The 26,265-nt window shown below is 39.7% G+C and overlaps 1 protein-coding gene across 1 annotated transcript in view; it reads left to right on the forward strand.

The window, feature by feature from the left end:
• The window catches only part of ZFP64 (ZFP64 zinc finger protein), an 87,844-nt gene that overhangs the window by 28,525 nt on the left and 33,054 nt on the right, over positions 1-26,265 (forward strand). The window lies entirely within an intron of this gene.

Below are 26,265 nucleotides of genomic sequence, written 5' to 3' on the forward strand. Positions count from 1 at the left end.
CGGTCGACTTAAATGTGCCTGGTGCCTAAAGTGACCCAACCTGTAGCATTTCCGTTTTGAAACTTGAGACTGACTAACCTGACATTTCTCTTTAGGGATGCAAAGATGATGTGAGTTCCTACTAACCCTTAGGATGGTTTTCTAGGATGCCATTGTCTTAAATATCAATATCTGTGCAATCCCAGGGGCCAGGCAGTGGGATTGGAAAAGCATCTAGGTTTTTCCAAAGCAATTAGGCTCTACTGAGGAAAGAGAAATTCAAAGGTTATGGTTTGGGAGTTGAAATGCTGTTCGATCAGTAGGTGGCGCCAGAGAGCACAGGCTGGAATTCACCTCCAAAAAAGCCATAACTAGGTGGGGTAGTTACCTACAATTTCCAGCTTCTAGCATGATCTTCCAATTCATCGTGGGCTCTTAAACATACGGAATGATTGAAACATGCTCTCACAGAGCGTCAGCAAGGTCGGGTGCAGAGAGGTTTCCCTTGTGAGAGAAGCATATTTAAAATGTAACGAGAACTCTTACATATATTTTTACCAGATCCCTCACCGCTTTGACTTTCCTAGCACACGAACTTACTAACAGTCTCGTGGCGATCATCTCACTTGTACACAAAGATATTACCCTCCTACCCCCTTATTTCTTTGGTAATAACAAACTAAGGAAATACACAAAATGGTGATGCGGAAACCTTCAGGCCTTGCCTACTGGAAATAGGAAAAGTCGGCCTCCCTTAGGAAATAGCTATAAAGTTTGCGTTGTCTCTTTTCTTTCCTTGATCCTTAATATTTGAACACAATTCTGAGAGTTCTGGGGGAGGGGGGTGTTGCCACAATTTATTGTCGTATTAGCAACGGTAACAATGAGTCATTAACTGGATTGGCAAGAAAATGAGAAAGCTTGCAGCACGCTATGTTCATATTTTAATAATTTCACTGCTTTAGAATTATTGTTTATAGCTCTTTTTTTTTTTTTTAATTGAGGAGGGGAGCTCCGGGGGAGAGGGGAGAGGGGCAGAGGGAGAGGGAGACAGAGAATCTTAAGCAGTCTCCACCCGCAGTGGGGAGCCTGACACAAGGCTCAATAGTAGGACCCTGAAAACAGGACCTGAGCCGAAACCAAGAATCAGATGATTAATGAACTGGGCCACCCAGGTGTCCTGCTTACAGCTCTTAGGAAACTATTTAGCTATTCAGTTTTAGCCAAGAAACTTCTATTGTCATGAACCTGTTTTCTATATCTTTCTTTCCCAGAGTACCCCTTTCTTCGACTTTTAAAGGAATGGTTCCCTGGTTAGAAATGTAATGTGCATTCAAAGTAAAAATGATGTAAAACACATTATATTATTTTAAAAAGCTCAAGTTGGGGCACTTGGGTGGCTCAGCCAGTGACTCTTGATTTCAGCTCAGGTCACAATCTCTAGGTCATGGAATCAAGCCCCATGTCAGGCTCTGCACTCAGCACCAAATCAGCTTGAGATTCTCTCTCTCCTTTTGTCTTCCTCCACCCATGCATGATGTCAATAAATAAATATCAATCTTAAAAAAAAATACAACTTTTAAAAATTTTTTAAAAAACATTTAATATTAAAGTTACTAGTAATCTTACTACCCAGACAAAAAATTGTGACCATTTTGATGGACTTTTTTTTTTTTATGAACTTCTTTTATTTCTATGTTTATGTATATATATGGTTTCCACTCCAGTTACAGAGTTGGGTTTGAATGGAGCACACTATTTTCTGTTGATATATTTCCCTTTATATGATTTATCTCTAGCTAGCTGCTACCCTCCAATATGCACCTATACATGCATTTCTATATACACACACATGCATAAGTGGATTTTTTTAAACCACAACAGCAAAACTTGTTCCTTATAATAAACTATATACACAATTGTACAAACACTGAGCCAATCATCTCCAGCTCCCTCCTTATTCTCCTCTTACCCCCGGTTAGGAATGTTACGTTTTCTCTGTATTCATACTAACATACGCAGACTCAATAATGTAGAAAAGATTTTTTCCTATTTTTCTAGTAACTGTATCATACCATGTATATTTCTGTGCAAGTTGCTCTTACTCTTCCATGTATTAACAGTACTGGGGGTGAATACAGCTATCTCTACTTTTTTTTTAAGCAAAAGGCAGTAATGTGAACATACATGCATTATTCCACTGTCTCCGTACTCTGGGGTGTTCAGGTGGTTTTGTTTTCATTTGCCATCACAACCGCAGCAGGAAACCTCCTGCAAGATTGCTCGCATTCAGTTGTGGTTCTGGAGTTGCGGTGAGCATCCATAGTTTGTACTTGCATAGATTCAGATTACTTTTTTTTTTTTTTTAGATTTTATTTATTTAAAAAAAAAGATTTTATTTATTTATTTGAGAAAGAGAGAGTGACCAAGTCAATGGGAGGAGGGGGCAGAGGAAGAGAGAGAATCTCAAGCAGACTCCCTGCTGAGCAGGGAGGGCTCGATCCCAGGACCTTGGGATTGTGATGACTTGAGTCAAAGGCAGAGGCTTAACCGACTGAGCCACCCAGGCGCCCTTTAGATAATTTTTTTCGAAGCGGTAACCTCATCTGTGGTGTGGGCCCCAACTATCACCAGTCCTGGGTGTTAGCCATCTCTCGAAGTTTTGTCGGTCTGATGAGTAAAAGGAGCCATCTGGGCTCGGTGCATCTCCCTAGCTGCTGCTTTGTTTGTGTGTTTTGTTTTTTGTTTTTTTATTTATTTTTTATTTATTTAATTTTTTTAGAAATTTTACTTTCATTTTTTTTATTTTTTTTATTTTTATTTTTATTTTTATTTATTTATGATAGTCACAGAAAGAGAGAGCGAGGCGCAGAGACATAGGCAGAGGGAGAAGCAGGCTCCATGCACCGGGAGCCCGATGTGGGATTCGATCCTGGATCTCCAGGATCGCGCCCTGGGCCAAAGGCAGGCGCCAAACCGCTGCGCCACCCAGGGATCCCTGTTTTTTGTTTTTTTAAAGATTTACTTATTTATTCATGAGAGACACAGACTGAGAGACAGAGACATAGGCAGAGGGAGAAGCAGGCTCCATGCAGGGAGCCCGATTCGGGACTCGATCCTGGATCCCGGGATCACGACCTGTGCCAAAGGCAGGTTCCCAACCGCTGAGCCACCCAGGCGTCCCCCAGCTGATGCTTTGATTTGCATTTTTGTGACATCTCTCTATACACTTGTTGATCATTTGCAGGTTTCTTGTCTGTGAACCTAAAACACTTCTCCCTCATGTTTTTCCTTGGGTCGTTGGGCACTGGGGACCCGAGCCCCATGTCCTTTGTCTTCTGATTGCTCTTGTGGTGCTGTCACCTCACAGAAAACTCTCTTTTCCTATAGTCAGGTCTCCTATTGCTTCATTCGTGGCTCCTGTTTTTTCTGGAACAGTCCTCTCTTCCCTCAGCTGAAAAAAAGGTGTTTTTCTTTCTTTATATTTGCTATTTTTTTAGTTGGCAACGTACGACAGCAAAAATCCCAATCTACGCACGTATGACATGGGAATTTGGCGGCCCACATATGCCAGGACCCTTTGTTAAATAAAATATTATTTTCCTCGGTCCTAAAATCCTAATTTCACTTATTGACAGAAGTTCTCAAATACGCTTGAATCTGTTTCAGGAATCTCTGCTTTGTGTCACTGATCTTTACATCTTCTCTGGTTTGTCTGCAGCACACTCTATTGTATTAGTATTAAGGAAAGTTCACTGTCTTTTAGGATCATAAAGCCACCCTCTAGCTATTCTTTTCCAAAATTTTTGTAGCAATTTCTAGTTACTCATTCTTCCAAATGCACTGTCACTCTATCCAGTACTTCTCAAGCCCTCTCCCCCCCACCTAAAAAAAAGCCTTTTGAGAATTTTTATTAGAAATGGATCAATGTGATATAGAACTTATAAAAAGAATAACTTCTGGGGCATCTGGGTGGCTCAGTGGTTGACCATCTGCCTTCGGCTCAGGTTGTGATCCCGGGGTCCTGGGATCGAGTCCCGCGTCAGGCTCCCTGCAGAGAGCCTGCTTCTCCCTCTGCCTGTGTCTCTGCCTCTCTCTGAGTCTCTCTTGAATAAATAAATAAAATATTTAAGAAATAATAACTTTCTAAAATATGTTAAATCTTATGCCCAAGAACCTTTATTCAAATCCCGGGAGTAACCATTATTCATATAGTTGTCTTCATAATGCAATCTATTCTTATGATATGAGTCCTGTATTTCCTTATTGGTATATAATTTTATTATAATTATAAATAAGATTTTTTTCTATGTTAAAATACATGTCACGAACATAGCTATATTTGGTATATTTGTCTATATTGAGCAAAAAATTCTTATTAATTGGGGCACCCGTCTAGCTCAGTTGGTAGAGTGTGAGACTCTTGATCTTGGGGTTGTAAGTTCAAGCCCCACGTTGGATGGAGAGATGACTTAAAAACAAAATCTTTTTTAAAAAGTTCTTATTAACTGACAGTAAATATTTATTTATTTTTGACAGTAAATATTTATTAGAAACTCTTGGTCTCTGATAAATATAATTTATGACGGTTATGATACAGTCCTCTCCTTTCCCCGGTGTTTTATCTTGTCATTTACCCTACTTCATTTGTTTCCTTGTCCAATTGCAATCAGCCACAGCCTCCAAACAAAGCTGGTACAGCTGATGTCTTTTTATGTCTCCATTTTTAATGTGAATGGCTTCAGAATTTCCTGGGTTAATATAATATATATACTGTTCCTTTGAGTGGTGGTTTTTCTAGTACTTGGGTCACTTCTACTGCAATCTTCACTTATAGTTTGTATCAGGGTCAGTTGCTGAATTTTAGCAAATATCCTTTCAGGATCTTTTGACATAACTCCTTGATTTTACACTTAAGTATGCCGATGTCATGAATTGGAATAGCCTGGTACAGAATCACCTTGCGTTCCTGGAGCAAGCCCTCATGGGCACGTTGGCTTCTTCTAACACACTGCTGGGTTGCATTTACTATCATTCACTTGAAAGTTTTCCAACTCTATCCATAAGTGCAGTTGAACTCTGGGATTCTTTTTTGTGCTCTGATTTTTGTTTGTTTGTTGTAGGTGTTGTGACTCTGAAAATAAATTGGGGCTCATTCCTTCTTTTTCAGCAACTCAGCAATAGTTTTACTGTCTTGGGAATGATCTGTTTATTGTGTAGGCTGCTGCCCTTTCTCATTACATATCCTCAACAAAACTTCCCTGCCTTTTCCACAATGACCAGCCTGTGTAAGTTTTATAACCCATGTGGCTCCGTTTGGATCATTTATATTTTACAAAATAAAAAAAGCATTCCCTTTGCTCTGGCTTTCACATTGCTAGCTCTATAATTCCATTATACATGCTCTTAAAATTATTTTTAAATCTTTGGCATTTTGGCGGGTGAGTCTATCAGCTTTATTGCTGATGGTTTCAGAGGAGAGGAGGGTTTCTGTTTTTGTTTTTTGTTTTTTGTATTTTCAGTCTTCTCCTTAGTTTGCCAAAGGGTTTATCTACTTTTCATTTGTTTTTGTTTTTTTTTTTTAATTTTATTTATTCATTAGAGAGAGAGAGAGAGAGAGAGAGAGAGAGAGAGGCAGAAACACAATCAGAGGGAGAAGCAGGCTCCATGCAGGGAACCCAACTGGGAAATTGGGACTCAATCCCGGGACTCCAGGATCACGCCCTGGACCGAAGGCAGGTGCCAAACCACTAAGCCACCCACGCATCCCTATTTTTCATTTATATTAAAGTAAATGTAAAAATAGTAGTACGAAAGCTTTTGCTTATAGTTACTTTCTTTGCCCTCCTCCATTTTATCCATTTCGGCTTTTCTCTTTTTACTAATTCTTTTTCCTGCTTTTCTTTCAGTTTATCTTGTTATTCTAATTTCCTGTAAGTTCACTTATTTGTAGCCTTTCATAACGAACACATTTAAAGCTACATATTTTCCATCGTGACCTCACTTATGTTAAAGGATCATGTTTTTAAATGTTAAAATCATGACTGTCACACAAATATAAAATATTAGTAGATGAACTATAATGAAAATATTGATGAGGGCATTGGCTTCAACAGGTTACAATGGGCTCAAAGGAGATTTCCGTGCACGTATAGTTACGTAGGCCATGAGAAATGCTACAGTGAATTCGCAGACACATGCAGAAGGGCTCAGTGTCTTCACGGCAACATCCGCTGCCTTCCACCAGACTAATGCCTTTGTGTTCCTGGGGATGAGCTGTTTGCATTATTACATGTTTCTGAGTCTCACAAAGTTGTAAAATATCTCAAAAACAATGAAAGGCACGAACATCTAGAGAATTCGATAACCCAGAACAGTTAACAGGACACCCAGTCATCTTTTTTGCCTGTTTTGGAGTCTTTCCAAAATGTTCCCAATATCCATATCCTTGTAGATGTTTATATGAGGTATCCTTCTTTCATAAGTTTCTAGATGCTTTGTTATTTCAGTTTTAGGGTGGGTTGCTTGGTTTAGTGGATTGTCAGGTGGAATGCAAGGGCCATAGAAAGGTATGTTTCTTATTTTTCAAGTAGTTACAATTTGGGAAACTGTATTTGGGTTATAGTTTCTGATAGTCATGGGCCTGAGGATGTGATCTGTGAAAATACGTGCTTTTTGTAATTTATTAGTTTGTTTGGTTTTTTTTTTTATGGCCATGGACATGACCAGTTTTTGCTATGATCAGCAGGTACTTATGTAATAAGCACATTTTAAAAATAAATATTACAATAAATATTTATAAATATAAATTTATATTTTTATAAATTCAAAAATTTATAATATATAAATATTATAATAAATATTTATAAATAAATATTATAAATAATATCTTCAAAAGGGGGGATGGGGTGCTTGGGTGATTCAGTTGGTTAAGCCCCTGCCTTGGGCTGGGGTCATGATCTCAGGGTCCTGGGATGGAGCCCCACATCAGGCTCCCTACTTAGCAGGGCATCTTCTTCTCCCTCTCTCTCTGCCGGCACCTCCCTTGCTTGTGTGCAAGTATGCACTCTCTCTTTCAAATAGATAAAATCTTTTTTAAAAATAAACACATTAAAAAATAAATAAAAATAAACACATTAACTTAATTACTCAGTTCTTCCAAGCCTCTCTCAGTTTTTGTCTATTTGATAAACTTTGCAGGAAGTATTTGTAAACTTCTCACCATGGTTACTTTTTTTTTAACCAGTCTTTTCTTATAACTACTAAGGTGTTTTGTTTTATTATGCCTTGCCCTATGTTGTTTGAGGTGTACGAGTTTGTAGTTGTTATATGTTCTTTGTCAATTTTCCCTTTATTCTATACTTATCCTTTCCATTCAATAGCTTTTGACCTTAAATTATACTTAATCTCATAATAATATTTTAAGTCCCACTTGATATTTATTTACATGTGCCCGGCTTACCTTTGCCTACTCTGTTATTTAATACCTTTCTTTTATCAGCCTCCCTTTGTCCTTGGTAGGAGAATTCACACTGTTGGCATTTATCATATTCACATAGACTTTGTAATTCACTTTTTAAAAAATTTATCTATTCATTTGATAGAGAACACAATCCGGGTGAGTGGTAGAGGGAGAGGGAGAAGCAGACTCCCCGCTGAGCAGGGAGCTAGATGCTTGGATTGATCCCAGGGCCCCGAGATCATGACCTGAGCTAAAGGCAGACACTCCACCGACAGAGCCACCCAGGTGCTTCCATTCACTTCTGTCCTATTGAATGTTTACTGTTTATTGAACGTTGTGATTTCTTTCTCCCTTTTCCTCTCTAGCTTTTCCCTGTTCTTTTGAAAGTTCCTGCCTAGGTCTTCATTTCTGCTCACAGTTACTTTCCAAGATTCACTAATGATTTTTAAATTTATATTTCTCTATTGCTCTCTCAAATATAAATATTAACCATTCCCCAACCTCCCACTAAAAAGTCTTCCTCCCCCATTACAGGAGGCCTATGGACCTCATCTCTTCCTCCACTCCCTTTCCCCAAGTTCCAAGTTTTGCTGAGACAATTCCTGAGCTTATTTCCAAGCTTTTGCTAAGTTTTGTCCTGTGGTTTGTCCCATAATTCCCATGTTACCATCACCCACTTAGATTCGGCCAAAGATGAGAATGGACATTGTTTGCCATCGTTTCTTCTCTATTCTTCCACTTCGCTATTTCACATCTTTATTCTGATCTTATCTTTATTCCATTAGAGTGTGTTCTTGAGTATATTCCTTAGAACGGGACCCTCAGTTGGCATTTCTTTCTTCCTGGCAGATGAATGATACCTTTGGACATAGGATTCTTTTCTCTTCAGTAATCTTCAAATTCTGTTCTGGTGGAGATGAAAGGTTTAAGATCAATCTCGCCCAATTCTCAGATGCCTTAGATCCAGTGACCAGTCACATTGAGACAAAGTGTCGGTATTGCTAGGAAAAAAAGTGGGGACTTACCTCACTCGACTTAGCCAATCACATTGACTGAACCAAACTCTGAAGCTTCCAGAATAGAGAGGAGGTCTTGAACATGGGGCTTGAACATTATAATCTAGAAAATTTTTTGTTGCTCATCTCCTGCTTCTCAGCAACAAAATTATGGTTTTGTATTTTGAAAAAATTCAAAAATGTTTTATTCCTTATAACCATACAGCTCTAAGCTTCTTTTTTCTAGTTGAAGTACAATTGACATAGAATATTATAGTAGTTTCAGGTGTACAATATAGTGATGTATATTATAACACAATTATGGATGTGTATTATATATGATTACCACCATATGTCTAATTACCATCTGTCACTATACAAAGTTTTGACAATATTATTGACTATATTCTCTTGCTGTACGTTAGATCCCCATGTCTTATTTATTTTATAACCAGAGGGGTGTACCTATTAATCCCCTCCACCTCCCCTGCTCCCATCTGGCCACCATCAGTTTGTTCTCTGTATTTATAAGTCTATTTTGTTTGTTCATTTGTTTTGCTTTTCAGATTTCATATATGAGATCATATGACATTTGTCCTCTCTGACTCATTTCACTTAGCAAAATACCCTCTAGGTCCATCCTTGTCACAAAAAGCAAGATCTCATTTTTTTTATGGCTGAGTAATATTCATATATACATTATATATATATTATACAAAATCTTTACCCGTTCATCTATTGATGGACATTTAAGGTTGCTCCATATCATCGCTGTTGTGAATAATGCTGCAATGAACACAGGGATGCCAATGTCTTTTTGAACTACTGTTTTCATTTTCTTTGGTAAATACTCAGAAGTGGAATTGCTAAATCATATGGTAGTTCTAGTTTCAGTTTTTTTTTTTTTTTTTTTTAAGGAAACTCTGCAGTGTTTTCCATAGTGGCTGCAAGAATTTATATAGAGCTCCAAGCTTTCAACATTTTTTCTATACCAAATCATTAGAAACAATTTTCGGGGGTACCTGGCTGGCTTAGAGGAGCATGTGACTCTTGATCTTGGGGTCAAGAGTTTGAGCCCACATTGGGTATAGAGATTACTTAAATAAATAAACTTTTTTTAAAAAAGAAACAATTTTTTGTTAGTATGCTATAAATAACAGATATATTACACATTTTGATAATTATTAAATATAAGGAAAATTTTACTGGTAATATGTGTCTTGATGTGATAGACCTACTCTTTTTTCAGCTTATATATCCTTGATGTATATTACTTTTCTAAAAAAAAAAGTTTTGGGGATCCCTGGGTGGCGCAGCGGTTTGGCGCCTGCCTTTGGCCCAGGGCGCGATCCTGGAGACCCGGGATCGAATCCCACGTCGGGTTTCCGGTGCATGGAGCCTGCTTCTCCCTCTGCCTGTGTCTCTGCCTCTCTCTCTCTCTCTCTCTGTGACTATCATAAATAAATAAAAATTAAAAAAAAATTTTAAAAAACATTTAAAAAAAAGTGTTTTTTTTTTACCAACTATTAGAATAAGATAATTTTCAGTTGTTTTCTTTTTTTATTGATGTAAATTCTGAGAAGTCTCTTTCATACAAATAAGGATATGGAAACAGAAATTGTATTGTTATAGTGTTGAGTCTCAATAATTTTAATTCCTTCTGAATTAAATACTAGAAAAATCTCACATAATGGTTGATCATAACTAAGTGGGTCAATTTTCTTAAAAGCAAAGAACTGAAAACCACCTGGATTTCTCTCCCAGGCATGGAACGATTTCTCAGCATTGACACGATGATTTCCAACATGTTGTCTTTTTTTTTTTTTTTTTTGTATCCCAGATATTTTATAGCTCCATGCATTGATTCAGTATAGATGATTCAAGGGGACCTGTGTGTGTGTTGGGGGGGGGGTGTTCATAAATGATCAATTTTAAGAAAAAGTACAGACAAAAATTGAGATTCTGAGAATCGATTTCTGTAATCATGCCTTTGAAAAATCTTTGTATATTGCCAAAATGCAAGAACCTTAGTTGAAGACCCTTGCCCTAGAGCAGTGGTTCAGCACTCCATGTTAAGAACCAGGTAGTAAATACTTTCCGCTCTGTGCGCCAGTCTTTGTTGCAATTCTGCAACTCAGCTATGGAGCGTGGAGGCCATCAACAGTACAAAAGAGGGGTGTGGCTGTGTTCCAATAAAATTTTATTTATAGGCATCAAGATCTGAATCTCATAAAATTTTCTTTTCTTTTTTTTGAATCTCATAAAATTTTCACATGTCAGGAAATAATATTTTTTTCAACCATTCAAAAAATGTGAAAACCATTCCTGGCTCACAGATCATACAAAAAGCAGGTGCTGGGCCATAGTTTGTTAACCCTTGATCTACTAGACCCTGCACATAGTAGGTGCATAATAAATATTTATTAACTAAATGGCACTCATGATTTTCAGTGATAAAAGCTGATATTTATTGACTCGCCAACACAGTGGTGAATGCTGTACACAATAATCTCATTTAATGCACCCAACATCCCACGAGGGAAGTAATCTTAGAACTCACATTATGCTGAAAAGGATGTGTTTCCCAACTTGCCTGGTATAAGAATCACCTGGAAAACGTGTTATCATGCCCACAGCCACAGTCCAGCTCTGGAAATTCCAATACGGTGCATCTGGGCAGGGGCCTGATCATCTATATTAGAAATCTAAAACCTCTGGAGATTTTTCTGATCCAGGCAGTTAAGAAATATTAAGGTATAGAACCAGAGGCTCAGAGAATTTAAGAGACCTGCCCAAAGTCACATAGCTCTTAGCCTTAAGAGGTTTAAACCTAGAGCCAGAACTCAAATCACCTGCCCTTGTTCTAACCAGCATATTTTCACAAGTCATGACATTCAGCCAACTTGCTAAAAGGCTTGTTTGCAGGAATTCACTTCCCTTCTACCCACGGATCTTTGTGGGATACTAAGTGGGACTGGGTAGGCTTTCCTGGTTGGTTGTCGAGAGCCCACCCCGACATGTGAATGACAGATCTAATGTTGTTGCACCTTAGTTTACAATATAATTTTGGGAACTCAAAGTTAGTATCTCCGCGGTGAGCCTGTGCACACTGAAATGCTTGTTTTGTGTTCAGTATTATTCTGCTCTGCTCCACCCAGCAGAGCTGGTGTAGACCAGCCGGCTAGCATTTACTTTTACATGGGCTCTCTTGAGGAGATCAAGAACCCAAGGGTTGTGTCCTGACACATGGTCACAGCATCAGTTCTAGCTACTTATGCTTTTTCTTCTTTTAATTCATCCTTTTTTGTTTTGGCTTCAGAAGGATTCTCCTCTGAGCCATAACGAAATGCTTGCAGTTGAAATTTCTCTTTGATTCCTTGGCCAGCATTGGATCTTCTGGAAAGATTTCAGTCGAAAATAAAAACTGGAATATAAGACTACAATCGTTTTCTCCTCCACCATTCCTGGTTCCTTCGCGGCTGTCCTAATGTCCTTTCTCTAGGTCAGAGGTTATCTGAGGTGGTCTGAGGAACCAGATGCAGCCCCATGGGGCTTTCCACCCTGGGACTTCCTAAGCTTACACGTGTACTGCAGGTTTAAGGAGTGCAGGCTGCAGGGGTTGAACTCATTTAAACCGACCCTTCATTCTTTAAAATGCTCTTTTACTACCTATTTCTGTGCTTTGTGAGATGGGGAGATAGAGGTCACGTGATCTATGCAAGGTCACTCTGCAGGAGACTGGCCTGATGGCACTTGAGCTCAGCTAGCACCGTACCTTGTTACCACCCGCCCTGGCATTGAGTATCTGGCTAGTGGGTAACACACAGAGGCAAGAGTACCTTTGTCACTCTGTTTGGTTTAGCTTTCTAATTTTGCTTGGTGCCTCTGACTTCATCCTGATATGGGGGCAAAACAGGGCCCACCATAAGTCCCCAAACCAGAGAACCCAAGCTTCAAGGAAGGTTACTGTTTAATACTGAATTATTAGGAGCCAGCAGGATCACATCGCTTTTGTCTTGGGCTGTGGGGACTTTTTCCTACATAAGCCCCCTTCCTGCAAACACACACACACACACACACACACACACACACACACACACTTAAAATTATATTTTACAACTGTATGGGTGCAGAGATAGGTAATCCAGGCTGGCTTATATCCCATTTTTTTTTCTTTTGATTTCAAAAGAAATGAAAGCACTTTCATAGATTCTGAGCATGACGCCCACTGACCCTAATGGAAAATGGGGCTGGGACATTGTAATCAACATGAGGAATACAAGAGAAGGTTCATTCAACAGGGAGAAGAGATAGGTGGGACAGACAGATATTTATTTACCTTTGTTTTGCTCCAGTTTATTTTATTACAAAAACTTTCCTTTTTTATTTTTTTATTCTTTTTTTTTTTAAAAGATCTTATTCATTTATTCATTCGAGATACACACAGAGAGAGGCAGAGACACAGGCAGAGGGAGAAGCAGGCTCCATGCAGGAAGCCCGATGCGGGACTCAATCCCCAGACCCCAGGATCAGGCCCTGAGCCAAAGGTACACACTCAACTACTGAGCCACCCAGGCGTCCCTATTTTTTTATTCTTTATTTAAATTCAATTTAGTTAACATATACTGTATTATACTCATTTCAGAGATAGAATTCAGTGATTCATCAGTTGCATACAATACCCAGTGCTCCATAAACTCTAGGGAAAACAGGATAATTTCATCGGTATTTTATATAATGCCCCCAGATAAAGATTTGATTTCCATAATTATATAGTAAGGAGATGAATACTTATTAGCAGTCAGTGTATTTTGACCAAGATATATTCGGTGTTAAAATGAGCACATGTGTATGTGCACGCATGCATGTGCACACAAATAATATTTAAATTATCTGAGGCTTGACTGTAGTGTCATTTGATATAAGCACACACATTTCAAATTAGTATATATTGGTTATATATGTGAAGCCCCACTAAAATCTTTTCTTAGAGTCCATAATGGAGGGCGCTATTAACAAATAGGAATCCTGTCTTTAATTCTTTTCAATGGAGTTCTACTTCCATGGCAACCTACCCTCTACACCATCTAAAGATAACAGCTTTCTTTCCTCCTTTTCTAGCCCCAATTAACCATGGGTTTAATTTGAAATTTTTTGTATAATTGATTTCTTTAATATTTTCACTTTTTTTATATCTACAACTAGATTATGAACTCAACACCATGAACATACTTTGCATCTTCCATAGTTCCTAGCAGAATATCCTTCATATAAAAAGTGCTTACTGAACATGTACTGACTGAATAATTGGGATTCTAGACATACTTGCTTTGTACTAGACCCTCCTCTGTATTCTACAGTGTTATCAACAAGTATTAATACTTGTCAGTTTGTGTATATTCATAAAATTAAATCTTATGCATGTTAATTTGGGGGAGGGGGACAACACCCAATGCTTATGACATCACATGCCCTCCTTAATGCCCATCACCCAGTTACCCCATCCTCCCACCCACCTCTCCTCCAGCAACCCTCAGTTTGTTCCCTAGAGTTCAGTGTCTCTTATGGTTTACCTCCCTCTCTGTTTTTATCTTATTTTTCCTTTCCTTTCCCTATGTTCATCTGATTTGTTTCTTAAATTCCACATATGAAGGACACCTGGATGGCTCAGTGGTTGAGCATCTGCCTTTAGCTCAGGTCGTGATCCTGGGATTTGGGATCAAGTCCCACATCGGGCTCCTTGCAGGGAGCCTGCTTCTCCCTCTGCCTGTGTCTCTGCCTCTCTCTGTGTCTCCCATGAATAAATAAAATCTTAAAAAAAAATTCCACATATGAGTGAAATCATATGGTATTTGTCTTTCTCTAACTAGACTTATTTCACTTAGCACAATACCCTCTAGTTCCATCCACATCATTGCAAATGGCAACATTTCAATTTTTTGATAGCTGAGTAGTATTCCATTGTATATACTATACACATCTTTATCCATTCGTCGGTCAATGGACATCTGGGCACTTTCCATAGTTTGGCTGTTATGGACATTGCTGCACATAAACAATGGGGTGCAGGTGCCCCTTTGAATCACTATGTTTGTATCCTTTGGATAAGTGCCTAATAGGGCAATTACTGGGATCATAGGGTAGCTCTATTGTTAGCTTTTTGAGGAACCTCTATACTGTTTTCCAGAGTGGCTGCACCAGCTTGCATTCCCACCAAAAGGGTAGGAGGGTTCCCCTTTCTCTGCATCCTCACCAACATCAGTCGTTTCCTGAGTTGTTAATTTTAGCCATTCTGACCAGTATGAGGTGTTACCTCATTGTGGTTTTGATCTATATTTCCCCGATGCCAAATGATGTGGAGCATTTTTTCGTGTCTGTTGGCCATTTGTATATCTTCTTTAGAGAAATGTCTGTTCGTGTCTTCTGCCCATTTCTTGACTGGATTTTTTGGTTTTGGGGTGTTGAGTTTGATAAGTTCTTTATAGTTTTTGGATACCAGCCCTTTATCCAGTAAGACATTTGCAAGTATCTTCTCCCTTTCTGTCAGTTGTCTTCTGGTTTTTGTCAACTGTTTCCTTTCCTGTGCAAAAGCTTTTTATCTTGATGAAGTCCCAATAATTCATTCATTCATTCATTCATTCATTTATTTATTTATTGCTTTTGGAGATAAGTCTTGCAAGAAGTTGCTGTGGTCAAGGTCAAAGAGATTGCTGCCTGTGTTCTCTAGGTTTTTAATGGATTCCCATCTCACATTTAGGTCTTTCATCCATTCTGAGTCTATTTTTCTGTATGGTGTAAGAAAGTGGTCCAATTTCATTCTTCCGCATGTGGCTGTCCAATTTCCCCAACACCATTTGTTGAAAAGACTGTCATTTTCCCACTGGATATTCTTTCCTGCTTTGTTGAAGCTTAGTTGACCACAGAGTTGAGGGTCCATTTCTAGGTTCTCTATTCTGTTCCCTTGACCTATGTGTCTGTTTTTGTGCCAGTACCACACTGTCTTGATGATCACAGCTTTGTAATATAGCCTGAAGTCTGGCATTGTGATGCCTACAGCTTTGGCTTTCTTTTTCAACATTCCTTTGACTATTCAAGGTCTTTTCTGGTTCCATACAAATTTTAGGATTATTTTTTCCAGCTCTGTGAAAAACGTTGATGGTATTTTGATAAGGATTGCATTGAATGTCTAGATGCTCTATGAGCATGGAATGTTCTTCTATTTCTTTGTGTCTTCCTCAATCTCTTTCATAAGCATTATGTAGTTTTCAGAGTACAGATCCTTTGCCTCTTTAGTTAGGTTTATACCTAGGTATCTTATGGTTTTTGGTGCGATTGTAAATGGGATTGATTCTTGATTTCACTTTGTTCTGCCTCATTGTGAGTGCACAGGAATGCAACATACTTTTGTGCATTGATTTTATATCCTGCGACCTTGCTGAATTCCTATATCTGTTCTAGTAATTTTTTGGTGGAGTCTTTTGGGTTTTCTACATAGAGTATCATGTTGTCTGCAAAGAGCAAGAGAAGAGTTTCTTCTTTGCCAATTTGGATGCCTTTTATTTCTTTTTGTTGTCTGATTGCTGAGGCTAGGACTTCCAGTTACTATGTTGAACAATGGTGGTGAGAATGGACATTCCTGTCATGTTCCTGACCTTAGAGGAAAAGCTCTCAGTTTTTCTCCATTGAGAATGATATTCACTGCTGGTCTTTCATATACAGCTTTTATGATATTGAGATATGTTCCTTCTATCCCTACACTGCAGAGTTTTTATCAAGAAAGGATGCTATATTTTGTCAAATGATTTTTCTGCATCGATTGAGAGAATCATATGGCTCTTGTCTTTTCTTTTATTAATGTGGTGTATCACATTGATTGATTTATGAATGTTAAACCATACTTGCAGCCCAGGAATAAATCCCATGTGGTCGTGATGAATAATCTTCTTAATGTACTATTGGATCCTATTGGCTAGTTTATTGGTGAGAATTTTTGTATCCATGTTCATCAGGGATATTGGTCTGTAATTCTCCTTTTTGGTGGGGTCTTTGTCTGGTGGAATCAAGGTAATGCTGGCCTCATAGAATGAATCTGGAAGTTTTCCTTCCATTTCTATTTTTTTAAACAATTTCAGAAGAATAGGCATTATTTATTCTTTAAATGTTTGGTAGAATTCCACTGGGAAGCCATCCAGCCCTGGACTCTTGTTTGTTGGGAGATTTTTAATTAGTGGTTTGATTTCTTTGCTGGCTGTGGGTCTGTTCACATTTCCATTTCTTGCTATTTCAGTTTTGGTAGTTTATATGTTTCTAGGAATGCATCCATTTCTTCCAGATTTTCTAATTTGCTGGCATATAATGAGTCATAATATTCTCTTATATAAAAAAATTCTCTTATATTTGTTTGTATTTCTTTGGTGTTGATTTCCATCTCTCCTCTTTCATTCATGATTTTATTTATTTGGATCCTTTTGCTTTTCTCTTTGATAAGTTTGACTGCAAACTAGTGGTTTATCAATCTTATTAGTTCTTTCAAAGAACCAGATCCTAGTTTCGTTGATCTAGCCTACTGGGGTTTTTTATTTTTTTTTTCTTTTTAAGATTTTATTTATTTATTCATGAGAGACACAGAGAGAAGCAGAGACACAGGCAGAGGGAGAAGCAGGTTCCATGCAGGGAGCCCAGCATAGGACTCGATCATGGGTCTCCAGGATCACACCCTGGGCTGAAGGCAGTGCTAAACCACTGAGCCACCCGGGCTAACCTTTTTTAATTTCTATATCATTGATTTCTGCTCTAATCTTTATTATTTCTCTTCTCCTGCTGGATTTAGGCTTTATTTGCTGTTCTTTCTCCAGCTCCTTTAGGTGTAAAGTTAGATTGTGTATTTGAGACTTTTCTTGCTTCTTGACGGAGAACCTGTATTGCTATATACTTCTCTCTTAGGACCATCTTTGCTGCATCCCAAAGATTCTGAACTGTTGTGTTTTCATTTTCATTTGCTTCCATATATTTTTTTAATTTGTCTTTAATTTCCAAGTTGACCCATTCATTCTTTAGTAGGATACTATTTAGCCTCCTTGTGTTTGTGGTCCTTCCAAATTTTTTCTTGTAGTTGACTTCAAGTTTTAAAGGATTATGGTCTGAAAATATGCAGAGTATAATCTCAATCTTTTTGTACCAACTGAGATCTGATTTGTGATCCAGCATGTGATGTTTTCTGGAGAATGTTCCATATGCCCTCAAGAAGAATGTGGATTCTACTTATTTAGGATGAAATATTCTGAATATATTTGTTAATTCCATCTGGTCCAGTGTGTCATCCAAAGCCCTAGTTTCCTTGTTGATCTTCTGTTTAGATGATCTGTTTACAAAAGTTTTCTTAAAGTATTACTCATACACCATAAAAATTCACCCTTTAAATTATATAATTTAATAATTTTAGTACATTCACTAAGTTGTGCAACCATTACCAGCATCTAATTGCAGAACATTGTCGACACCCCAGAAAGAAACTCTGTCCCCATGGGCAATCACTCCCCATTCGTCTCCCCCAGCCTCTGGCAACCACAGATCTGCTTTATGTCACTGATTTTGCCTATTCTGAGCATTTCACATATTTGGAATCATACCACATGGGATCTTTTGTGAGTGATTTCTCTTACTCAACATCGTGTTTTCAAAGTTCATCCATGTTGGAATGCACATCAGTGTTCATTCCTTTTCACATCCATTTAGTATTTCACTGTATAGACAGACCACAGTTGTCTGTTCAGCAGTTGATGGAAATTTGGGTGGTTTCACTGTTTGCCTTAGTTTTAAAAATATTAATATAATATAGTGCAATTTTTAGAATTATTTGGGAATTTTCATGAAAATACCTGCTACATATTGAGCAGTTACTCTGCATGAATCACACTAACTCAGTGAACGTCCCCAGCAGTGCCCCCTAACAGAGTTATTATTACCACCACCGTTTTAGGGCTGATGAGGCCAGGCAGTGGAATGGGTTAGCAGGTCACACAGCTAGTTGATTTGATATGATCTGAATCATACAGTGATTAAGATCTTATTCTGGAGCCAGAATCCCATGTTGGAAATCCAGTAGAGAGCAGGTCACATCAGTCCATCTCTGCATGAACACAAAGACGAAGCAGTGGATTCTAGCCCAGTGGCCAACATGAAAATTGTAGGACATGGCAGGGGAATTGACACATTTCTCCCTCAGGTAAAGAGGAAAGGTAGAGGTGCCTGGCCAAGAGCTACTCAGTTCTCTTACTAAGCTAACATCCTTTGAGCACTTACGATGGGCTGGGTCCTTGCTAAGCATTTAACTACTGCCTCCTACAACCAACTCCCCAAAACATCAAGAATGAACCAGAGGAAAGTCCTGACATTTCTACCAGCACAACAACACTGGCATTACTTAGCCCCCTGGAAAAGTATCTGTGGTCCTTCCAAATTTTTTCTTGTAGTTGACTTAACCCATAAGGGCTACCCATATCATATTTTTTTTAACAAAGATATATTTATTAGTATTTTTAAAATATAGTTTCTTAGGAGAGTGAAGACTTTTTGGACAGAAAAATTAGAAGTAAAATGGCACTTTTCATCTTCTTCTTTAAATCAATCTCTTTTTTCAAAAGTTAGCTATAACATTTTAGAAGAATTAATTTTGGAAGTAGTTTTTTTTTTTTTGTTTTTGTCTTTTAATGATTTGTTTATTTTAGAGAGAGAAAGGGAGAGGGGGAAGGAGGCAGACTCTACTCTGATCACAGAGCCCAGTGTGAGGCTCAATCTTGTGACTCTGAGATCTTGACCTGAGCCGAAACCAAGAATCGGACACTCAACTGACTGCGCCACCCAGGCACCCCAGTAGTTAAGTTTTTAATGCTGATTTTGTGGTTCTTGAGCAATGGTGATGGTCATTACCCTTGGGCTCTATTTTTCCAGTACTATCCTTCCCCTGAGAGTTACCTCACTGATTTCTGAAGGTGGAACTGAGCGTTATTGAATTATTAGACCAAGGGAGACTATAGAGTAAATGTTCTAGACACTATCATCTGTTATGATACTGGCAATTCATTGGTAGAATCATTCTGGGTACATGTATGGAACTAGTAACAGGCCCAAGGGGCTATGAGGATACCAGATCGTATAATTGAGCCCTTGCTTTGGAGCAGTGTATTGTTCAGTGTACCATTGTTTCCTCCACCAAAATTGTGGATCTTGAGGGCTGAGACTAATTCTGACCACTCTAAACCCCCAGAAGAAAGTGCTCAGTAAATGTTTATTGAACTCATTCATTCACTCATTCAGTGTTTTTGAGCACCTACTACATGTCGGGTGCAGTTCTGGAAACTTGGAGGTTATCACTGAGCACAGAGTGATCCTTGCCTGTGTGGAGTCCACCTTCTGTGGTGGAGAAACAGACAATACACAGTAAACAGAATACATAAGTGTGTCAAGCATTGTCAGGAGGTGATGAGTGCTGCGGGGAGTGGGGGGAATAGTTTCGTATGGAGAGAGGGCTTGAGATTTTAAATAGGGTGGTCAGAGAAGACCTCCCTGAGAAGTTAAGATTAGAACAAAGACTGAAATGAGGGAGGGAGCAAGGAAGGGAGCCATGTGGATATCAAGAGGAAGAGAATCCCGGAGGGAAAAGCCAGTGGAAACACCCTAAAAGAGAAATGTGCCTGTGGTGTCTGAGGTTGATGTAGCTGGAGAAGACAGAGCATGAAAAGAGAAGCAGGTAGACCGTGAGGTTGACGAGAGAATTATTCTGTGTTTTGTGCATATCTGACATATATTACAATATTCATTAAAACAGCAATAGCAATTGCATTCATTCAGCAAACACCAATTGCCAAAGGAGTGAACATAGGATATTGGTGTCGCCAGGGAGGCAGGATCCTTGCCCTCTGGGAGCTCACGGTCTAATAGGGCAAATAGGCAAATATGCATTTGCCACAGCACATAAGTGCTCTAGTGGGGGACACAGAAGCATGATGAGGAAGCTGTATGACCCAGATTTGGACTGCCCAAGGGAGGCTGTCTGTGGAAAGTCAAAGTGATGAAATAGGAGTCACAGTTGAAAAGGAGGAACTGAGAAATGGGGGATGAACATTCTAAGGTGGAGGATAACATATGAAGGTCTGGAGGGAGAGAGGGCATTTGTAATTGGAGCATTTTTCCAGAAGGGTAAAGGGGGGGGGGAGAGAAAAAGATTGGTGCACCTTGTGTGCCTGAGAATGTTATTTCAGGATTAAAAAAATGCCACATTTATACCATATATATAAGATGATCATATAGTTCCTCATCCAAACTGGGAGTGTGGAAGCATTATTGATAAAAATGCTGGGAGAGGAGGTGTGAATCAGCTTCTGACCTGCCATTATTACTGATGGATGGAAGCCAGAAGCTGTAAAATAATAATGACTCATGCTTCACCCTAGCGGTGGAAGGCAGCATCACAACAAGAGGCAAAGAGGACTGTGTCACCTCCCACTGGTTAGTTTTTTCAAGAAAAAGTCCTATGCCACAAAGCTTATTGAAGTTTGGGTTTTCAGCCTAATGCTTTATTTTTTTAAAGATTTTATTTATTTATTCACGAGAGACACACAGAGAGAGGCAGAGACACAGGCAGAGGGAGAAGCAGGCTTCCCACTGAGCAAAGAGCCTGATGCAGGACTTGATCCCAGGACCCTGGGATCACAACCTGAGCCAAATGCAGATGCTCAACCACTGAGCCACCCAGGCACCCTTGGCCTAATACCTTAGACATAAATTTTTTAGTAGTATAAATCTGTCAGTCTTTATCAATACATTTATACTTTACTTTGTGACTATATTCCTATTTTCTTTTTTGTTTCGTTTTGGGTTTTTTTTTTTTAATTGAAGTTCGATTTGCCAACATATAGTATAACACCCAGTGCTCATCCCATATTCCTATTTTCAATGTTAACCCCTGTGGTAGATTGTTGTTTCCAACTCGACCATCCCTCCCTGGTCTGGAATTTATGTATCCACCCTTGCCCATTGGCCTTGGAGGGGTGGAATGTGCTTCACCACCACACTGATTCTGGGCAAAGCCCTGTGATTTTCTCTGGCTAGTGGAATACTAGTAGACCTGATGAGATGAGGGGCTTTCAATGTGCCTGTATGGTATGGCTTTTCCTCTTGTTCTCAAATGACCTGTCATAAGAAGAACATGCCCCATGTGGCTGATGGCCCAAGGAGAAATCAGCGGACCAATGGAACTGACCTCAACCCAAACCTCACGCTTGAGCCATACCCAGCAGAGCCACAATGAACTCACAGACCTATAAAAAAGAAAATAAATACTCATTGTGGAACGCCACTGAGATATTGAGTTTGCCTATTACACACCAAAGGTGACTAATGCAGGAGACTATGAGTGAAACCTTCGGCTTACGACTGCCTATGGAATTGCCTTATCCAGGATTCAGTATTTATTTGAATGAATGAAGTGATATTTCTCCTACAGTACTACTTAAAAATCACTTTCAACACAAGTATGATGAGAAGGTACAATTTGTATCCAAATACAGTGGGTCTCTCCTCCCATCTTGTCTTGCCTCTTTTTCCTTGGTTCCTTTTTATTTATTTATTTTTTAAATTTCTGGTCAATTTCCTTCCATGGGAAAGGACAACCTGCCCATATGACTCCCTACCCAATCTACATAGGACCTGTTGGTCTTCATCATGACATCTTTTGTTAGAGGCAGCATTTTCCCAGGTGGCTGTGAGACTTGATGCCTCCCAGTAGAAGATACATGAAAGGGATGAGTGCTGGAATGGCCTCCACTTTTATGAGACGTTAGACCTTCCCACAGAGCATTCTGCTCATTTTGAGCTCTCAGTTACCAGTGTCCTCAGAAAGACAGAGTTCAGATTAATTTAAAGATGAGTATTTTGAAGGCTCAATGAGAATTTCATTTTTTTAGTATTAAATTTCTTGCAAGTTAGCAAACTGGCAGTCATCTTTATAGAGTATATTTCAACCTAATCCAGTGCAGACAGCATAGATACACCCAAATTACCCATGAGCAGATGAGAAGTCATTCAAAGACCTCTCTTGCTTGGTTTGCCTAGCAGGCCCGGAGGACTGGAACAGTTGGCAGTAGAGGGTACTGGTTAAGAACAAGGGCCATGGAATCAAAAAGAATTGGGTTCTTGGGATGTCTGGGTGGCTCAGTCAGTTGAGCAGCTGCCTTTGCCTCAGGTCATGATCCCAGGGTCCTGGGATTGAGCCCCATATTGGGCTCTGTACTCAGTGGGGAGGCTGCTTCTTCCTCTCCCTCCTCCAACTTGTGCTCACTCTCTCTCTCTCTCTCAAATAAATAAAATCTTTTTTAAAAAGAAAGAAAAAAAAAAGAAAGAATTGGGTTCAAATCCCAGTTCCACATCTTCTCAGAGATATGACCCAGCAAGTGACCTCACCTCTGTGAACCTCAATTTCTTTTTCTGTATAGTGAGACTAATAACTATACCTATCTCAGCCTTATAAAGCAGGATTAAATAAAATAATACATGTGAAGTACCTGGCACATAGTAGGCAGTCAATTGATGGAGCCATATACAATGGCAGCACTAATGATCCACTTTCTCAGTGCCTGTGTATCCTTGGTGGAGCTGTCAAGAGCTCGTGCTCATCATCCCTAGGGCTGCTCAGGAGCCAACTCCTTCCTGTGCAGAGGGCTTGTCATTGTGCTCACCTGGGTGGAAGGCAGTGCCCTACCTGCATTGTACAAGCTGGTGAACATCAGCTACTCCCACCACTTCCTTGCAGCTGGAAGACAAGCATGGGACCTAGACTTGGCCAGTCAGATACTTCTGCCCAAGACACAGCAAGCAGCACAAATCACAGGGAAACACCAGAGTTCATTCACAGTGACTGCACTCTAGCAGAGAGAGGCCAAAACAGCATGTGATGGATGGTGGCACAGGGTGCAGCTTAGGGGTTTCCCACATCAGTATCGGAGATGTCTCCCTGCAGCATCCAAAGCAGATAGTATGTCATTCATGGTTACACCTGTCTGGCCAGCTTTCCTCTCTGCCCATCACCTGGGCCGGGCTCTCCATGCCCCTGCAGGCACTCAGCTGCTTCGCATGCTGCCAAGGAGTTCCTGTTCTGGTTCAAGTGGCCAACAGTTTCTGTTGCATATCATCAGCAAACCCCAACTGATACATTCCCAAAGAGAAACACTTTGATTGGGTCCCTTGGTACCAACCAAAACTGAGGGCTTCAATGGACAGAATTTGAGGCCATACCAACATAGAAGTCTTTGCTGTAGACTTCTGTACACCTCTATCAGTGTAAACCTTGGCATTTTTATTCAAAAAAAATGCCCCCCACCACTGCCATGGGAACTCCCCTCCCTTCTGAGTGCTGCATGGATACCAGCTTCGGGTCTGGCCTTTGATTTCATCAGAGGGGGAACTTTTTTTTTTTTTGAGGGGGAACTTTTTAAAGTAAGCATGTCCTAATAATTTTTTTAAAGTTTCAAACATACAGCGAAGTTGAAAGAATTTTCTAGTGAACACCCATATCCTTTGCATGAAGATTCAATCACCGTGATACTATATTTGCTTTATCAAAGATCTTTCCATTACCATAAATTTTTCATTGAAAAAGTAATAAATGCACAGAGTGGAAAAATTCAAACATTTCAATGTGGTATCTAATGGAAAATTTTTCTCCTTCCCACACCAGATTCTCGACTCCCTTCCCCGAAAGCAATTATGTGCTTACACATGCTTACATGTATAGATTTTTCTTTTCTTTCTTGCTTCTTTTTAATGGGGTCTTATTCTATAGAAAAGTGGTCTTGTATGCAGTGATCTTATAGCTGGTCTTCTCTTTCCCTTTTTCTTCCATTTAACAATATATCTTTCAGGATTTTTTCCATAAAGTTTATTAAACACCTACTATGTGCCAGGTACTTTTTCCACACAGTGGGTACCCTGACAGGGTGGAATAGTTTCAAGCCACCATCTGGGGCTAAAGATTTAGAAATCATTCTATATCAGCTGATGTGAAACTACTTCATTCTTCTTTTTTTTAACATTTTGTTTTTAAGTAATCTCTAACCGAGTGGGGTTGGAACCCACAACCCAGAGATCAGGAGTCACATGCTCTACCAACTGAGTCCGCCAGTACCTCTAAACTAGTTTCTTTTTTTTTTTTTTAAGATTTTATTTATTTTAGAGAGAGATGGTGCATGAGTGGGGGGAGGTGCAGCGGGAGAGGGAGAGAGAGAATCTCAAGCAGACTCTATGTGGAGCCCAATGTGGAGCTCAATCCTAGGATCCCAAGATCATGACCTAAGCCGAAAGCAAAAGTCAGAGGCTTAACCAACTGAACCAGCCAGCCAGGCACCTCTAAACTAGTTCATTCTTTTTTTTTTTTTAATTTATTTCTTTATTTGAGAGGGAGAACATGATCAGGGGCAGGGGCAGAAGGAGAGGTAGAAACAGACTCCCCGTTGAGCAGGGAACCCAATGTGGGGCTCGATCCCAGGACCCTGAGATCACAACCTGACCCAAAGGCATCCATTTAACTGACTGGTCCACCCAGGAATCCCAAAATTAGTTCATTCTTAGAGGGACTTTTAATCCAAGGCTTAAATGGTTGTAAGACCCAGGTGATGACAGTGAAATCTTGGCCACCAGACACCAGGAGATCAGAAGCCAGAACTACAGTTTACTTATTTATTTTTTAAAAAGATTTTATTTGTTTACTCACGAGAGACACAGAGAGAGAGAGGGAGAGGCAGAGACACGGGCAGAGGGAGAAGCAGGCTCCATGCAGGGAGCACGATGTGGGACTTGATCATGGGTCCCCAGGATCACACCCTGGGCCAAAGGCAGATGCTCCACCGCTGAGCCACCAAGGCATCCCCAGAACTACAGTTTATCAGTTCTGGGAATTCTTAGGTATTTTCTCTGCCATAGATGAGACTCAGATATTCCACATTTATCTGTTTATTTTCTTTTTTTGACTCTGCACCTCGTCCTCTATTCTATTATATTTTGCATACCACATGGCTTCTACCTAGGTTTTTAACTTTTTCCTGATTTCAGTTGAGGGGAGCCCCTCTCTGGTCTTTTTCTACAGCTCAATATTTTCAACACTCTTTTGGTTACAAATAACAGGAAATACACAAAAACTAGCAGAAGTAAGAACATTTCCTGGACAGACACTAGGTAGTTTCCAGAATCTGAGAAAGAAACAGGGGTCATAGCTGCTCTGGGGACCTTGGGACCTAACCCAGGGAGACGGTCTTGCATAGCTTCTTTTTCTGCGATCGTGCCCATCATGGCAGGCCTTTGCTTGGCCTTATTCTTTCCTCCTGCAGATGGTTTTCTGTACATGACAGAAGGATATGGGCACAGACAACTCCAGCTTAATGTCATCCCAATTCAGCAAACCCAGAGGACAGCCCTTTTCTCTCTATGCTTTGACATATACATAGTCCAGGAATAGTTCACTGAGGCACATGCCCAGTGCTAGAGCAGCTCTGGTCTGGGGATACTGTGAGCTAGGACGAGCCCATCCTGCCCACTGGCCATCAGTAGTTTTCCAAAACTAGCTGACTTCTTGGGGAGCTTCCTGGGAAATCTGAAACTGGCTCCATACTGGAAGGAAGAGTCAACTCACTCCAAATTAGTACATGGTAGGTTTAATAAGTAAGGGAACTTGCACACGATGCTTGTCTTGGGTAGCTGCAAGAGAAATAGATCTCCGCACCCTCCTGCCAAATCTTAAAAGCTTAATTTTTAATTTTTTTTAAAAATTTATTTAAGGCA

The sequence above is a fragment of the Nyctereutes procyonoides genome, unplaced genomic scaffold (genome assembly GCF_905146905.1).
Source record: "Nyctereutes procyonoides isolate TBG_1078 unplaced genomic scaffold, NYPRO_anot_genome, whole genome shotgun sequence".
In the NCBI taxonomy this organism is placed as follows: Eukaryota; Metazoa; Chordata; class Mammalia; order Carnivora; family Canidae; genus Nyctereutes; species Nyctereutes procyonoides.